Genomic DNA, 19335 nt, shown 5'->3' with positions numbered 1-19335 from the left:
GAGAATGTTACTGGAGACTGCTACTAGAGAATGTTACTGGAGACTGCTAGAGAATGCTACAAATTTACTGGAGACTGCTACGAGAGAATGTTACTGGAGACTGCTACTAGAGAATGTTACTGGAGACTTGTACAGAATGTTACTGGAGACTGCTACTAGAGAATGTTACTGGAGACTGGTACTAGAGAATGTTACTGGAGAATGTTACTAGAGACTGCTACTAGAGAATGTTACTGGAGAGAGACTGCTACTAGAGAATGTTACTGGAGAGAGACTGCTACTAGAGAATGTTACCGGAGACTGCTACTAGAGAATGTTACTGGAGACTGCTACTAGAGAATGTTACTGGAGACTGCTACTAGAGAATGTTACTGGAGACTGCTACTAGAGAATGTTACTGGAGACTGCTACTAGAGAATGTTACTGGAGACTTGTACAGAATGTTACTGGAGACTGGTACTAGAGAATGTTACTGGAGACTGGTACTAGAGAATGTTACCGGAGACTGCTACTAGAGAATGTTACTGGAGACTGCTAGAGAATGCTACAAATTTACTGGAGACTGCTGCTAGAGAATGTTACTGGAGACTGCTACTAGACAATGTTACCGGAGACTGCTACTAGAGAATGTTACTGGAGACTGCTAGAGAATGCTACAAATTTACTGGAGACTGCTGCTAGAGAATGTTACTGGAGACTGCTACTAGAGAATGTTACCGGAGACTGCTACTACAGAATGTTACTGGAGACTGGTACTAGAGAATGTAACTGGAGACTGCTACTAGAGAATGTTACTGGAGACTGGTACTAGAGAATGTTACTGGAGACTGCTACGAGAGAATGTTACTGGAGACTGGTACTAGAGAATGTTACTGGAGACTGCTACTAGAGAATGTTACTGGAGAGTGACTGCTGCTAGAGAATGTTACTGGAGTCTGCTACTAGAGAATGTTACTGGAGACTGGTACTAGAGAATGTTACTGGAGACTGCTACTAGAGAATGTTACTGGAGACTGGTACTAGAGAATGTTACTGGAGAGTGACTGCTGCTAGAGAATGTTACTGGAGACTGGTACTAGAGAATGTTACTGGAGACTGGTACTAGAGAATGTTACTGGAGAGTGACTGCTACTAGAGAATGTTACTGGAGACTGCTACTAGAGAATGTTACTGGAGACTGGTACTAGAGAATGTTACTGGAGACTGGTACTAGAGAATGTTACTGGAGAGTGACTGCTGCTAGAGAATGTTACTGGAGACTGGTACTAGAGAATGTTACTGGAGACTGGTACTAGAGAATGTTACTGGAGACTGGTACTAGAGAATGTTACTGGAGACTGCTACTAGAGAATGTTACTGGAGACTGGTACTAGAGAATGTTACTGGAGACTGCTACTAGAGAATGTTACTGGAGAGAGACTGCTACTACAGAATGTTACTGGAGAGAGACTGGTACTAGAGAATGTTACTGGAGAGAGACTGGTACTAGAGAATGTTACTAGAGAATGTTACTGGAGAGAGACTGGTACTAGAGAATGTTACTAGAGAATGTTACTGGAGACTGCTACTAGAGAATGTTACTGGAGACTGCTACTAGAGAATGTTACTGGAGACTGCTGCTAGAGAATGTTACTGGAGACTGGTACTAGAGAATGTTACTGGAGACTGCTACTAGAGAATGTTACTGGAGACTGCTACTAGAGAATGTTACTGGAGACTGCTACTAGAGAATGTTACTGGAGACTGGTACTAGAGAATGTTACTAGAGAATGTTACTGGAGACTGCTACTAGAGAATGTTACTGGAGACTGCTACTAGAGAATGTTACTGGAGACTGCTGCTAGAGAATGTTACTGGAGACTGGTACTAGAGAATGTTACTGGAGACTGCTACTAGAGAATGTTACTGGAGACTGCTACTAGAGAATGTTACTGGAGACTGCTACTAGAGAATGTTACTGGAGACTGGTACTAGAGAATGTTACTGGAGACTGGTACTAGAGAATGTTACTGGAGACTGGTACTAGAGAATGTTACTGGAGACTGGTACTAGAGAATGTTACTGGAGACTGCTACTAGAGAATGTTACTGGAGAGTGCTACTAGAGAATGTTACTGGAGACTGCTACTAGAGAATGTTACTGGAGACTGCTACTAGAGAATGTTACTGGAGACTGCTACTAGAGAATGTTACTGGAGACTGCTACTAGAGAATGTTACTGGAGAGTGACTGCTGCTAGAGAATGTTACTGGAGACTGCTACTAGAGAATGTTACTGGAGACTGCTACTAGAGAATGTTACTGGAGACTGGTACTAGAGAATGTTACTGGAGACTGGTACTAGAGAATGTTACTGGAGACTGCTACTAGAGAATGTTACTGGAGAGTGACTGCTGCTAGAGAATGTTACTGGAGACTGCTACTAGAGAATGTTACTGGAGACTGGTACTAGAGAATGTTATAATGTTACTGGAGACTGCTACTAGAGAATGTTACTGGAGACTGCTACTAGAGAATGTTACTGGAGACTGCTACTAGAGAATGTTACTGGAGACTGCTACTAGAGAATGTTACTGGAGACTGCTATTAGAGAATGTTACTGGAGACTGCTACTAGAGAATGTTACTGGAGACTGCTACAAATTTACTGGAGACTGCTATTAGAGAATGTTACTGAAGAATGTTACTAGAGAATGTTACTGGAGACTGCTATTAGAGAATGTTACTGGAGACTGCTACTAGAGAATGTTACTGGAGACTGCTACTAGAGAATGTTACTGGAGACTGCTACTAGAGAATGTTACTGGAGAATGTTACTAGAGACTGCTACTAGAGAATGTTACTGGAGAGAGACTGCTACTAGAGAATGTTACTGGAGACTGCTACTAGAGAATGTTACCGGAGACTGCTACTAGAGAATGTTACTGGAGACTGCTACTAGAGAATGTTACCGGAGACTGCTACTAGAGAATGTTACTGGAGACTGCTACTAGAGAATGTTACTGGAGACTGCTACTAGAGAATGTTACTGGAGACTTGTACAGAATGTTACTGGAGACTGGTACTAGAGAATGTTACTGGAGACTGGTACTAGAGAATGTTACCGGAGACTGCTACTAGAGAATGTTACTGGAGACTGCTAGAGAATGCTACAAATTTACTGGAGACTGCTGCTAGAGAATGTTACTGGAGACTGGTACTAGAGAATGTAACTGGAGACTGCTACTAGAGAATGTTACTGGAAACTGGTACTAGAGAATGTTACTGGAGACTGCTACGAGAGAATGTTACTGGAGACTGGTACTAGAGAATGTTACTGGAGACTGGTACTAGAGAATGTTACTGGAGAGTGACTGCTGCTAGAGAATGTTACTGGAGACTGGTACTAGAGAATGTTACTGGAGACTGGTACTAGAGAATGTTACTGGAGACTGCTACTAGAGAATGTTACTGGAGACTGCTACTAGAGAATGTTACTGGAGACTGCTACTAGAGAATGTTACTGGAGACTGCTACTAGAGAATGTTACTGGAGACTGCTACTAGAGAATGTTACTGGAGAGAGACTGCTACTACAGAATGTTACTGGAGAGAGACTGGTACTAGAGAATGTTACTGGAGAGAGACTGGTACTAGAGAATGTTACTAGAGAATATTACTGGAGAGAGACTGGTACTAGAGAATGTTACTAGAGAATGTTACTGGAGACTGCTACTAGAGAATGTTACTGGAGACTGCTACTAGAGAATGTTACTGGAGACTGCTGCTAGAGAATGTTACTGGAGACTGGTACTAGAGAATGTTACTGGAGACTGCTACTAGAGAATGTTACTGGAGACTGCTACTAGAGAATGTTACTGGAGACTGCTACTAGAGAATGTTACTGGAGACTGGTACTAGAGAATGTTACTGGAGACTGGTACTAGAGAATGTTACTGGAGACTGGTACTAGAGAATGTTACTGGAGACTGGTACTAGAGAATGTTACTGGAGACTGCTACTAGAGAATGTTACTGGAGAGTGCTACTAGAGAATGTTACTGGAGACTGCTACTAGAGAATGTTACTGGAGACTGCTACTAGAGAATGTTACTGGAGACTGCTACTAGAGAATGTTACTGGAGAGAGACTGCTACTACAGAATGTTACTGGAGACTGCTACTAGAGAATGTTACTGGAGAGTGACTGCTGCTAGAGAATGTTACTGGAGACTGCTACTAGAGAATGTTACTGGAGACTGCTACTAGAGAATGTTACTGGAGAGTGACTGCTGCTAGAGAATGTTACTGGAGACTGCTGCTAGAGAATGTTACTGGAGACTGCTACTAGAGAATGTTACTGGAGACTGCTACTAGAGAATGTTACTGGAGACTGCTACTAGAGAATGTTACTGGAGAGAGACTGCTACTACAGAATGTTACTGGAGACTGCTACTAGAGAATGTTACTGGAGAGTGACTGCTGCTAGAGAATGTTACTGGAGACTGCTACTAGAGAATGTTACTGGAGACTGCTACTAGAGAATGTTACTGGAGAGTGACTGCTGCTAGAGAATGTTACTGGAGACTGCTACTAGAGAATGTTACTGGAGACTGCTGCTAGAGAATGTTACTGGAGACTGGTACTAGAGAATGTTACTGGAGACTGGTACTAGAGAATGTTACTGGAGACTGCTACTAGAGAATGTTACTGGAGACTGGTACTAGAGAATGTTACTGGAGACTGCTACTAGAGAATGTTACTGGAGACTGGTACTAGAGAATGTTACTGGAGACTGGTACTAGAGAATGTTACTGGAGACTGCTACTAGAGAATGTTACTGGAGAGTGACTGCTGCTAGAGAATGTTACTGGAGACTGCTACTAGAGAATGTTACTGGAGACTGGTACTAGAGAATGTTATAATGTTACTGGAGACTGCTACTAGAGAATGTTACTGGAGACTGCTACTAGAGAATGTTACTGGAGACTGCTACTAGAGAATGTTACTGGAGACTGGTACTAGAGATTGTTACTGGAGACTGGTACTAGAGAATGTTACTGGAGACTGCTGCTAGAGAATGTTACTGGAGACTGGTACTAGAGAATGTTACTGGAGACTGCTACTACAGAATGTTACTGGAGACTGCTACTAGAGAATGTTACTGGAGACTGGTACTAGAGAATGTTACTGGAGACTGCTACTACAGAATGTTACTGGAGACTGCTACTAGAGAATGTTACTGGAGACTGCTACTAGAGAATGTTACTGGAGACTGCTACTACAGAATGTTACTGGAGACTGCTACTAGAGAATGTTACTGGAGACTGGTACTAGAGATTGTTACTGGAGACTGCTACTAGAGAATGTTACTGGAGACTGGTACTAGAGAATGTTACTGGAGACTGCTGCTAGAGAATGTTACTGGAGACTGCTACTACAGAATGTTACTGGAGACTGCTACTAGAGAATGTTACTGGAGACTGCTACTAGAGAATGTTACTGGAGACTGCTACTAGAGAATGTTACTGGAGAATGTTACTGGAGACTGCTACTAGATAATGTTACTGGAGACTGCTACTAGAGAATGTTACTGGAGACTGGTACTAGAGAATGTTACTGGAGAGTGACTGCTACTAGAGAATGTTACTGGAGACTGCTAGTAGAGAATGTTACTGGAGACTGCTACTAGAGAATGTTACTGGAGACTGCTACTAGAGAATGTTATAATGTTACTGGAGACTGCTACTAGAGAATGTTACTGGAGACTGCTGCTAGAGAATGTCACTGGAGACTGCTACTACAGAATGTTACTGGAGACTGCTACTAGAGAATGTTACTGGAGACTGCTACTAGAGAATGTTACTGGAGAATGTTACTGGAGACTGCTACTAGATAATGTTACTGGAGACTGCTACTAGAGAATGTTACTGGAGACTGGTACTAGAGAATGTTACTGGAGAGTGACTGCTACTAGAGAATGTTACTGGAGACTGCTAGTAGAGAATGTTACTGGAGACTGCTACTAGAGAATGTTACTGGAGACTGCTACTAGAGAATATTACTGGAGACTGCTACTAGAGAATGTTACTGGAGACTGCTACTAGAGAATGTTACTGGAGACTGCTACTAGAGAATGTTACTGGAGATTGCTACTAGAGAATGTTACCGGAGACTGCTACTAGAGAATGTTACTGGAGACTGCTACTAGAGAATGTTACCGGAGACTGGTACTAGAGAATGTTACTGGAGACTGCTACTAGAGAATGTTACTGGAGACTGCTACTAGAGAATGTTACTGGAGACTGCTACTAGAGAATGTTACTGGAGACTGGTACTAGAGAATGTTACTGGAGACTGCTACTAGAGAATTGTTACTGGAGAATGTTACTGGAGAATGTTACTGGAGACTGCTACTAGAGAATGTTACTGGAGACTGCTAGAGAATGCTACAAATTTACTGGAGACTGCTACTAGAGAATGTTACTGGAGACTGCTACTAGAGAATGTTACTGGAGACTTGTACAGAATGTTACTGGAGACTGCTACTAGAGAATGTTACTGGAGACTTGTACAGAATGTTACTGGAGACTGCTACTAGAGAATGTTACTGGAGACTGCTACTAGAGAATTGTTACTGGAGAATGTTACTGGAGAATGTTACTGGAGAATGTTACTGGAGACTGCTACTAGAGAATGTTACTGGAGACTGCTAGAGAATGCTACAAATTTACTGGAGACTGCTACGAGAGAATGTTACTGGAGACTGCTACTAGAGAATGTTACTGGAGACTGCTACTAGAGAATGTTACTGGAGACTTGTACAGAATGTTACTGGAGACTGCTACTAGAGAATGTTACTGGAGACTGCTGCTAGAGAATGTTACTGGAGACTGGTACTAGAGAATGTTACTGGAGACTGCTACTAGAGAATGTTACTGGAGACTGCTACTAGAGAATGTTACTGGAGACTGCTACTAGAGAATGTTACTGGAGACTGGTACTAGAGAATGTTACTGGAGACTGGTACTAGAGAATGTTACTGGAGACTGGTACTAGAGAATGTTACTGGAGACTGGTACTAGAGAATGTTACTGGAGACTGCTACTAGAGAATGTTACTGGAGACTGGTACTAGAGAATGTTACTGGAGAGTGACTGCTGCTAGAGAATGTTACTGGAGACTGCTGCTAGAGAATGTTACTGGAGACTGCTACTAGAGAATGTTACTGGAGACTGGTACTAGAGAATGTTACTGGAGACTGGTACTAGAGAATGTTACTGGAGACTGCTACTAGAGAATGTTACTGGAGACTGGTACTAGAGAATGTTACTGGAGAGTGCTACTAGAGAATGTTACTGGAGACTGCTACTAGAGAATGTTACTGGAGACTGCTACTAGAGAATGTTACTGGAGACTGCTACTAGAGAATGTTACTGGAGACTGGTACTAGAGAATGTTACTGGAGAGTGACTGCTGCTAGAGAATGTTACTGGAGACTGCTGCTAGAGAATGTTACTGGAGACTGCTACTAGAGAATGTTACTGGAGACTGGTACTAGAGAATGTTACTGGAGACTGGTACTAGAGAATGTTACTGGAGACTGCTACTAGAGAATGTTACTGGAGACTGGTACTAGAGAATGTTACTGGAGACTGGTACTAGAGAATGTTACTGGAGACTGCTACTAGAGAATGTTACTGGAGAGTGACTGCTGCTAGAGAATGTTACTGGAGACTGCTACTAGAGAATGTTACTGGAGACTGGTACTAGAGAATGTTATAATGTTACTGGAGACTGCTACTAGAGAATGTTACTGGAGACTGCTACTAGAGAATGTTACTGGAGACTGCTACTAGAGAATGTTACTGGAGAGAGACTGCTACTAGAGAATGTTAATGGAGACTGCTACTAGAGAATGTTACTGGAGACTGCTACTAGAGAATGTTACTGGAGACTGCTATTAGAGAATGTTACTGGAGACTGCTACTAGAGAATGTTACTGGAGACTGCTACAAATTTACTGGAGACTGCTATTAGAGAATGTTACTGAAGAATGTTACTAGAGAATGTTACTGGAGACTGCTATTAGAGAATGTTACTGGAGACTGCTATTAGAGAATGTTACTGGAGACTGCTACTAGAGAATGTTACTGGAGACTGCTACTAGAGAATGTTACTGGAGACTGCTACTAGAGAATGTTACTGGAGAATGTTACTAGAGACTGCTACTAGAGAATGTTACTGGAGAGAGACTGCTACTAGAGAATGTTACTGGAGACTGCTACTAGAGAATGTTACCGGAGACTGCTACTAGAGAATGTTACTGGAGACTGCTACTAGAGAATGTTACCGGAGACTGCTACTAGAGAATGTTACTGGAGACTGCTACTAGAGAATGTTACTGGAGACTGCTACTAGAGAATGTTACTGGAGACTTGTACAGAATGTTACTGGAGACTGGTACTAGAGAATGTTACTGGAGACTGGTACTAGAGAATGTTACCGGAGACTGCTACTAGAGAATGTTACTGGAGACTGCTAGAGAATGCTACAAATTTACTGGAGACTGCTGCTAGAGAATGTTACTGGAGACTGCTACTAGAGAATGTTACTGGAGACTGCTACTAGAGAATGTTACCGGAGACTGCTACTAGAGAATGTTACTGGAGACTGCTACTAGAGAATGTTACTGGAGACTGCTACTAGAGAATGTTACTGGAGACTTGTACAGAATGTTACTGGAGACTGGTACTAGAGAATGTTACTGGAGACTGGTACTAGAGAATGTTACCGGAGACTGCTACTAGAGAATGTTACTGGAGACTGCTAGAGAATGCTACAAATTTACTGGAGACTGCTGCTAGAGAATGTTACTGGAGACTGCTACTAGAGAATGTTACCGGAGACTGCTACTACAGAATGTTACTGGAGACTGGTACTAGAGAATGTAACTGGAGACTGCTACTAGAGAATGTTACTGGAAACTGCTACGAGAGAATGTTACTGGAGACTGCTACTAGAGAATGTTACTGGAGAGTGACTGCTGCTAGAGAATGTTACTGGAGTCTGCTACTAGAGAATGTTACTGGAGACTGGTACTAGAGAATGTTACTGGAGACTGGTACTAGAGAATGTTACTGGAGACTGGTACTAGAGAATGTTACTGGAGACTGCTACTAGAGAATGTTACTGGAGACTGCTACTAGAGAATGTTACTGGAGACTGCTACTAGAGAATGTTACTGGAGACTGCTACTAGAGAATGTTACTGGAGACTGCTACTAGAGAATGTTACTGGAGACTGCTACTAGAGAATGTTACTGGAGAGAGACTGCTACTACAGAATGTTACTGGAGAGAGACTGGTACTAGAGAATGTTACTGGAGAGAGACTGCTACTACAGAATGTTACTAGAGAATATTACTGGAGAGAGACTGGTACTAGAGAATGTTACTAGAGAATGTTACTGGAGACTGCTACTAGAGAATGTTACTGGAGACTGCTACTAGAGAATGTTACTGGAGACTGCTGCTAGAGAATGTTACTGGAGACTGGTACTAGAGAATGTTACTGGAGACTGCTACTAGAGAATGTTACTGGAGACTGCTACTAGAGAATGTTACTGGAGACTGCTACTAGAGAATGTTACTGGAGACTGGTACTAGAGAATGTTACTGGAGACTGGTACTAGAGAATGTTACTGGAGACTGGTACTAGAGAATGTTACTGGAGACTGCTACTAGAGAATGTTACTGGAGAGTGCTACTAGAGAATGTTACTGGAGACTGCTACTAGAGAATGTTACTGGAGACTGCTACTAGAGAATGTTACTGGAGAGAGACTGCTACTACAGAATGTTACTGGAGACTGCTACTAGAGAATGTTACTGAAGAGTGACTGCTGCTAGAGAATGTTACTGGAGACTGCTACTAGAGAATGTTACTGGAGACTGCTACTAGAGAATGTTACTGGAGAGTGACTGCTGCTAGAGAATGTTACTGGAGACTGCTGCTAGAGAATGTTACTGGAGACTGGTACTAGAGAATGTTACTGGAGACTGCTACTAGAGAATGTTACTGGAGACTGGTACTAGAGAATGTTACTGGAGACTGGTACTAGAGAATGTTACTGGAGACTGCTACTAGAGAATGTTACTGGAGACTGGTACTAGAGAATGTTACTGGAGACTGGTACTAGAGAATGTTACTGGAGACTGCTACTAGAGAATGTTACTGGAGAGTGACTGCTGCTAGAGAATGTTACTGGAGACTGCTACTAGAGAATGTTACTGGAGACTGGTACTAGAGAATGTTATAATGTTACTGGAGACTGCTACTAGAGAATGTTACTGGAGACTGCTACTAGAGAATGTTACTGGAGACTGCTACTAGAGAATGTTACTGGAGAGAGACTGCTACTAGAGAATGTTACTGGAGACTGCTACTAGAGAATGTTACTGGAGACTGCTACTAGAGAATGTTACTGGAGACTGGTACTAGAGATTGTTACTGGAGACTGGTACTAGAGAATGTTACTGGAGACTGGTACTAGAGAATGTTACTGGAGACTGCTGCTAGAGAATGTTACTGGAGACTGCTACTACAGAATGTTACTGGAGACTGCTACTAGAGAATGTTACTGGAGACTGCTACTAGAGAATGTTACTGGAGACTGCTACTACAGAATGTTACTGGAGACTGCTACTAGAGAATGTTACTGGAGACTGGTACTAGAGATTGTTACTGGAGACTGCTACTACAGAATGTTACTGGAGACTGCTACTAGAGAATGTTACTGGAGACTGCTACTAGAGAATGTTATAATGTTACTGGAGACTGCTACTAGAGAATGTTACTGGAGACTGCTACTAGAGAATGTTACTGGAGAATGTTACTGGAGACTGCTACTAGATAATGTTACTGGAGACTGCTACTAGAGAATGTTACTGGAGACTGGTACTAGAGAATGTTACTGGAGAGTGACTGCTACTAGAGAATGTTACTGGAGACTGCTAGTAGAGAATGTTACTGGAGACTGCTACTAGAGAATGTTACTGGAGACTGCTACTAGAGAATATTACTGGAGACTGCTACTAGAGAATGTTACTGGAGACTGCTACTAGAGAATGTTACTGGAGACTGCTACTAGAGAATGTTACTGGAGACTGCTACTAGAGAATGTTACCGGAGACTGGTACTAGAGAATGTTACTGGAGACTGCTACTAGAGAATTGTTACTGGAGAATGTTACTGGAGAATGTTACTGGAGACTGCTACTAGAGAATGTTACTGGAGACTGCTAGAGAATGCTACAAATTTACTGGAGACTGCTACTAGAGAATGTTACTGGAGACTGCTACTAGAGAATGTTACTGGAGACTGCTACTAGAGAATGTTACTGGAGACTGCTACTAGAGAATGTTACTGGAGACTGCTACTAGAGAATGTTACTGGAGACTGCTGCTAGAGAATGTTACTGGAGACTGCTACTAGAGAATGTTACTGGAGACTTGTACAGAATGTTACTGGAGACTGGTACTAGAGAATGTTACTGGAGACTGGTACTAGAGAATGTTACTGGAGACTGCTACTAAAGAATGTTACTGGAGACTGCTACTAGAGAATGTTACCGGAGACTGCTACTAGAGAATGTTACTGGAGACTGCTAGAGAATGCTACAAATTTACTGGAGACTGCTGCTAGAGAATGTTACTGGAGACTGCTACTAGAGAATGTTACCGGAGACTGCTACTACAGAATGTTACTGGAGACTGGTACTAGAGAATGTAACTGGAGACTGCTACTAGAGAATGTTACTGGAGACTGGTACTAGAGAATGTTACTGGAGACTGCTACGCGAGAATGTCACTGGAGACTGGTACTAGAGAATGTTACTGGAGACTGCTACTAGAGAATGTTACTGGAGAGTGACTGCTGCTAGAGAATGTTACTGGAGTCTGCTACTAGAGAATGTTACTGGAGACTGGTACTAGAGAATGTTACTGGAGACTGGTACTAGAGAATGTTACTGGAGAGTGACTGCTGCTAGAGAATGTTACTGGAGACTGCTACTAGAGAATGTTACTGGAGACTGCTACTAGAGAATGTTACTGGAGACTGCTACTAGAGAATGTTACTGGAGACTTGTACAGAATGTTACTGGAGACTGCTACTAGAGAATGTTACTGGAGACTGGTACTAGAGAATGTTACTGGAGAATGTTACTAGAGACTGCTACTAGAGAATGTTACTGGAGAGAGACTGCTACTAGAGAATGTTACTGGAGACTGCTACTAGAGAATGTTACCGGAGACTGCTACTAGAGAATGTTACTGGAGACTGCTACTAGAGAATGTTACTGGAGACTGCTACTAGAGAATGTTACTGGAGACTGCTGCTAGAGAATGTTACTGGAGACTGCTACTAGAGAATGTTACTGGAGACTTGTACAGAATGTTACTGGAGACTGGTACTAGAGAATGTTACTGGAGACTGGTACTAGAGAATGTTACTGGAGACTGCTACTAGAGAATGTTACTGGAGACTGCTACTAGAGAATGTTACCGGAGACTGCTACTAGAGAATGTTACTGGAGACTGCTAGAGAATGCTACAAATTTACTGGAGACTGCTGCTAGAGAATGTTACTGGAGACTGCTACTAGAGAATGTTACCGGAGACTGCTACTACAGAATGTTACTGGAGACTGCTACTAGAGAATGTTACTGGAGACTGCTACTAGACAATGTTACCGGAGACTGGTACTAGAGAATGTTACTGGAGACTGCTAGAGAATGCTACAAATTTACTGGAGACTGCTGCTAGAGAATGTTACTGGAGACTGCTACTAGAGAATGTTACCGGAGACTGCTACTACAGAATGTTACTGGAGACTGGTACTAGAGAATGTAACTGGAGACTGCTACTAGAGAATGTTACTGGAGACTGCTACTAGAGAATGTTACTGGAGACTGCTAGAGAATGCTACAAATTTACTGGAGACTGCTGCTAGAGAATGTTACTGGAGACTGCTACTAGAGAATGTTACCGGAGACTGCTACTACAGAATGTTACTGGAGACTGGTACTAGAGAATGTAACTGGAGACTGCTACTAGAGAATGTTACTGGAGACTGGTACTAGAGAATGTTACTGGAGACTGCTACGAGAGAATGTTACTGGAGACTGCTACTAGAGAATGTTACTGGAGAGTGACTGCTGCTAGAGAATGTTACTGGAGTCTGCTACTAGAGAATGTTACTGGAGACTGCTACTAGAGAATGTTACTGGAGACTGGTACTAGAGAATGTTACTGGAGAGTGACTGCTGCTAGAGAATGTTACTGGAGACTGGTACTAGAGAATGTTACTGGAGACTGGTACTAGAGAATGTTACTGGAGAGTGACTGCTACTAGAGAATGTTACTGGAGACTGCTACTAGAGAATGTTACTGGAGACTGGTACTAGAGAATGTTACTGGAGACTGGTACTAGAGAATGTTACTGGAGAGTGACTGCTGCTAGAGAATGTTACTGGAGACTGGTACTAGAGAATGTTACTGGAGAGAGACTGCTACTACAGAATGTTACTGGAGAGAGACTGGTACTAGAGAATGTTACTGGAGAGAGACTGGTACTAGAGAATGTTACTAGAGAATGTTACTGGAGAGAGACTGGTACTAGAGAATGTTACTAGAGAATGTTACTGGAGACTGCTACTAGAGAATGTTACTGGAGACTGCTACTAGAGAATGTTACCGGAGACTGCTACTAGAGAATGTTACTGGAGACTGCTAGAGAATGCTACAAATTTACTGGAGACTGCTGCTAGAGAATGTTACTGGAGACTGCTACTAGACAATGTTACCGGAGACTGCTACTAGAGAATGTTACTGGAGACTGCTAGAGAATGCTACAAATTTACTGGAGACTGCTGCTAGAGAATGTTACTGGAGACTGCTACTAGAGAATGTTACCGGAGACTGCTACTACAGAATGTTACTGGAGACTGGTACTAGAGAATGTAACTGGAGACTGCTACTAGAGAATGTTACTGGAGACTGGTACTAGAGAATGTTACTGGAGACTGCTACGAGAGAATGTTACTGGAGACTGCTACTAGAGAATGTTACTGGAGAGTGACTGCTGCTAGAGAATGTTACTGGAGTCTGCTACTAGAGAATGTTACTGGAGACTGGTACTAGAGAATGTTACTGGAGACTGGTACTAGAGAATGTTACTGGAGAGTGACTGCTGCTAGAGAATGTTACTGGAGACTGCTACTAGAGAATGTTACCGGAGACTGCTACTACAGAATGTTACTGGAGACTGGTACTAGAGAATGTAACTGGAGACTGCTACTAGAGAATGTTACTGGAGACTGGTACTAGAGAATGTTACTGGAGACTGCTACGAGAGAATGTTACTGGAGACTGCTACTAGAGAATGTTACTGGAGAGTGACTGCTGCTAGAGAATGTTACTGGAGTCTGCTACTAGAGAATGTTACTGGAGACTGGTACTAGAGAATGTTACTGGAGACTGGTACTAGAGAATGTTACTGGAGAGTGACTGCTGCTAGAGAATGTTACTGGAGACTGGTACTAGAGAATGTTACTGGAGACTGCTACTAGAGAATGTTACTGGAGAGTGACTGCTACTAGAGAATGTTACTGGAGACTGCTACTAGAGAATGTTACTGGAGACTGGTACTAGAGAATGTTACTGGAGACTGGTACTAGAGAATGTTACTGGAGAGTGACTGCTGCTAGAGAATGTTACTGGAGACTGCTACTAGAGAATGTTACTGGAGAGAGACTGGTACTAGAGAATGTTACTGGAGAGAGACTGGTACTAGAGAATGTTACTAGAGAATGTTACTGGAGAGAGACTGGTACTAGAGAATGTTACTGGAGACTGCTACTAGAGAATGTTACTGGAGACTGCTACTAGAGAATGTTACTGGAGACTGCTGCTAGAGAATGTTACTGGAGACTGGTACTAGAGAATGTTACTGGAGACTGCTACTAGAGAATGTTACTGGAGACTGCTACTAGAGAATGTTACTGGAGACTGCTACTAGAGAATGTTACTGGAGACTGGTACTAGAGAATGTTACTGGAGACTGGTACTAGAGAATGTTACTGGAGACTGCTACTAGAGAATGTTACTGGAGACTGGTACTAGAGAATGTTACTGGAGACTGCTACTAGAGAATGTTACTGGAGAGTGCTACTAGAGAATGTTACTGGAGACTGCTACTAGAGAATGTTACTGGAGACTGCTACTAGAGAATGTTACTGGAGACTGCTACTAGAGAATGTTACTGGAGAGAGACTGCTACTACAGAATGTTACTGGAGACTGCTACTAGAGAATGTTACTGGAGAGTGACTGCTGCTAGAGAATGTTACTGGAGACTGCTACTAGAGAATGTTACTGGAGACTGCTACTAGAGAATGTTACTGGAGAGTGACTGCTGCTAGAGAATGTTACTGGAGACTGCTGCTAGAGAATGTTACTGGAGACTGGTACTAGAGAATGTTACTGGAGACTGCTACTAGAGAATGTTACTGGAGACTGGTACTAGAGAATGTTACTGGAGACTGGTACTAGAGAATGTTACTGGAGACTGCTACTAGAGAATGTTACTGGAGAGTGACTGCTGCTAGAGAATGTTACTGGAGACTGCTACTAGAGAATGTTACTGGAGACTGGTACTAGAGAATGTTATAATGTTACTGGAGACTGCTACTAGAGAATGTTACTGGAGACTGCTACTAGAGAATGTTACTGGAGACTGCTACTAGAGATTGTTACTGGAGACTGGTACTAGAGAATGTTACTGGAGACTGCTACTAGAGAATGTTACTGGAGACTGCTACTAGAGAATGTTACTGGAGACTGGTACTAGAGATTGTTACTGGAGACTGCTACTAGAGAATGTTACTGGAGACTGGTACTAGAGAATGTTACTGGAGACTGGTACTAGAGAATGTTACTGGAGACTGCTGCTAGAGAATGTTACTGGAGACTGCTACTACAGAATGTTACTGGAGACTGCTACTAGAGAATGTTACTGGAGACTGCTACTAGAGATTGTTACTGGAGACTGCTACTAGAGAATGTTACTGGAGACTGCTACTACAGAATGTTACTGGAGACTGCTACTAGAGAATGTTACTGGAGACTGCTACTAGAGAATGTTACTGGAGACTGCTACTAGAGAATGTTATAATGTTACTGGAGACTGCTACTAGAGAATGTTACTGGAGACTGCTACTAGAGAATGTTACTGGAGACTGCTGCTAGAGAATGTCACTGGAGACTGCTACTACAGAATGTTACTGGAGACTGCTACTAGAGAATGTTACTGGAGACTGCTACTAGAGAATGTTACTGGAGAATGTTACTGGAGACTGCTACTAGATAATGTTACTGGAGACTGCTACTAGAGAATGTTACTGGAGACTGCTACTAGAGAATGTTACTGGAGACTGCTACTAGAGAATGTTACTGGAGACTGCTACTAGAGAATGTTACTGGAGACTGCTACTAGAGAATGTTACTGGAGAGAGACTGCTACTACAGAATGTTACTGGAGAGAGACTGGTACTAGAGAATGTTACTGGAGAGAGACTGCTACTACAGAATGTTACTAGAGAATATTACTGGAGAGAGACTGGTACTAGAGAATGTTACTAGAGAATGTTACTGGAGACTGCTACTAGAGAATGTTACTGGAGACTGCTACTAGAGAATGTTACTGGAGACTGCTGCTAGAGAATGTTACTGGAGACTGGTACTAGAGAATGTTACTGGAGACTGCTACTAGAGAATGTTACTGGAGACTGCTACTAGAGAATGTTACTGGAGACTGCTACTAGAGAATGTTACTGGAGACTGGTACTAGAGAATGTTACTGGAGACTGGTACTAGAGAATGTTACTGGAGACTGGTACTAGAGAATGTTACTGGAGACTGCTACTAGAGAATGTTACTGGAGAGTGCTACTAGAGAATGTTACTGGAGACTGCTACTAGAGAATGTTACTGGAGACTGCTACTAGAGAATGTTACTGGAGAGAGACTGCTACTACAGAATGTTACTGGAGACTGCTACTAGAGAATGTTACTGGAGAGTGACTGCTGCTAGAGAATGTTACTGGAGACTGCTACTAGAGAATGTTACTGGAGACTGCTACTAGAGAATGTTACTGGAGAGTGACTGCTGCTAGAGAATGTTACTGGAGACTGCTGCTAGAGAATGTTACTGGAGACTGGTACTAGAGAATGTTACTGGAGACTGCTACTAGAGAATGTTACTGGAGACTGGTACTAGAGAATGTTACTGGAGACTGGTACTAGAGAATGTTACTGGAGACTGCTACTAGAGAATGTTACTGGAGACTGGTACTAGAGAATGTTACTGGAGACTGGTACTAGAGAATGTTACTGGAGACTGCTACTAGAGAATGTTACTGGAGAGTGACTGCTGCTAGAGAATGTTACTGGAGACTGCTACTAGAGAATGTTACTGGAGACTGGTACTAGAGAATGTTATAATGTTACTGGAGACTGCTACTAGAGAATGTTACTGGAGACTGCTACTAGAGAATGTTACTGGAGACTGCTACTAGAGAATGTTACTGGAGAGAGACTGCTACTAGAGAATGTTACTGGAGACTGCTACTAGAGAATGTTACTGGAGACTGCTACTAGAGAATGTTACTGGAGACTGGTACTAGAGATTGTTACTGGAGACTGGTACTAGAGAATGTTACTGGAGACTGGTACTAGAGAATGTTACTGGAGACTGCTGCTAGAGAATGTTACTGGAGACTGCTACTACAGAATGTTACTGGAGACTGCTACTAGAGAATGTTACTGGAGACTGCTACTAGAGAATGTTACTGGAGACTGCTACTACAGAATGTTACTGGAGACTGCTACTAGAGAATGTTACTGGAGACTGGTACTAGAGATTGTTACTGGAGACTGCTACTACAGAATGTTACTGGAGACTGCTACTAGAGAATGTTACTGGAGACTGCTACTAGAGAATGTTATAATGTTACTGGAGACTGCTACTAGAGAATGTTACTGGAGACTGCTACTAGAGAATGTTACTGGAGAATGTTACTGGAGACTGCTACTAGATAATGTTACTGGAGACTGCTACTAGAGAATGTTACTGGAGACTGGTACTAGAGAATGTTACTGGAGAGTGACTGCTACTAGAGAATGTTACTGGAGACTGCTAGTAGAGAATGTTACTGGAGACTGCTACTAGAGAATGTTACTGGAGACTGCTACTAGAGAATATTACTGGAGACTGCTACTAGAGAATGTTACTGGAGACTGCTACTAGAGAATGTTACTGGAGACTGCTACTAGAGAATGTTACTGGAGACTGCTACTAGAGAATGTTACCGGAGACTGGTACTAGAGAATGTTACTGGAGACTGCTACTAGAGAATTGTTACTGGAGAATGTTACTGGAGAATGTTACTGGAGACTGCTACTAGAGAATGTTACTGGAGACTGCTAGAGAATGCTACAAATTTACTGGAGACTGCTACTAGAGAATGTTACTGGAGACTGCTACTAGAGAATGTTACTGGAGACTGCTACTAGAGAATGTTACTGGAGACTGCTACTAGAGAATGTTACTGGAGACTGCTACTAGAGAATGTTACTGGAGACTGCTGCTAGAGAATGTTACTGGAGACTGCTACTAGAGAATGTTACTGGAGACTTGTACAGAATGTTACTGGAGACTGGTACTAGAGAATGTTACTGGAGACTGGTACTAGAGAATGTTACTGGAGACTGCTACTAAAGAATGTTACTGGAGACTGCTACTAGAGAATGTTACCGGAGACTGCTACTAGAGAATGTTACTGGAGACTGCTAGAGAATGCTACAAATTTACTGGAGACTGCTGCTAGAGAATGTTACTGGAGACTGCTACTAGACAATGTTACCGGAGACTGCTACTAGAGAATGTTACTGGAGACTGCTAGAGAATGCTACAAATTTACTGGAGACTGCTGCTAGAGAATGTTACTGGAGACTGCTACTAGAGAATGTTACCGGAGACTGCTACTACAGAATGTTACTGGAGACTGGTACTAGAGAATGTAACTGGAGACTGCTACTAGAGAATGTTACTGGAGACTGGTACTAGAGAATGTTACTGGAGACTGCTACGCGAGAATGTCACTGGAGACTGGTACTAGAGAATGTTACTGGAGACTGCTACTAGAGAATGTTACTGGAGAGTGACTGCTGCTAGAGAATGTTACTGGAGTCTGCTACTAGAGAATGTTACTGGAGACTGGTACTAGAGAATGTTACTGGAGACT

General features: G+C 42.4%; 1 protein-coding gene across 1 annotated transcript in view; it reads left to right on the top strand.

The window, feature by feature from the left end:
- The window catches only part of PECAM1 (platelet and endothelial cell adhesion molecule 1), a gene marked incomplete at its 5' end in the record, with an annotated part of 122529 nt that overhangs the window by 35460 nt on the left and 67734 nt on the right, over positions 1 to 19335 (top strand). The gene's annotated exons all lie outside the window — the stretch shown is intronic.

This window comes from Pelophylax lessonae (genome assembly GCF_965119305.1).
Source record: "Pelophylax lessonae genome assembly, chromosome: 11".
Taxonomy (NCBI): Eukaryota; Metazoa; Chordata; class Amphibia; order Anura; family Ranidae; genus Pelophylax; species Pelophylax lessonae.
This window is presented reverse-complemented; position numbering and strand designations above follow the sequence as displayed.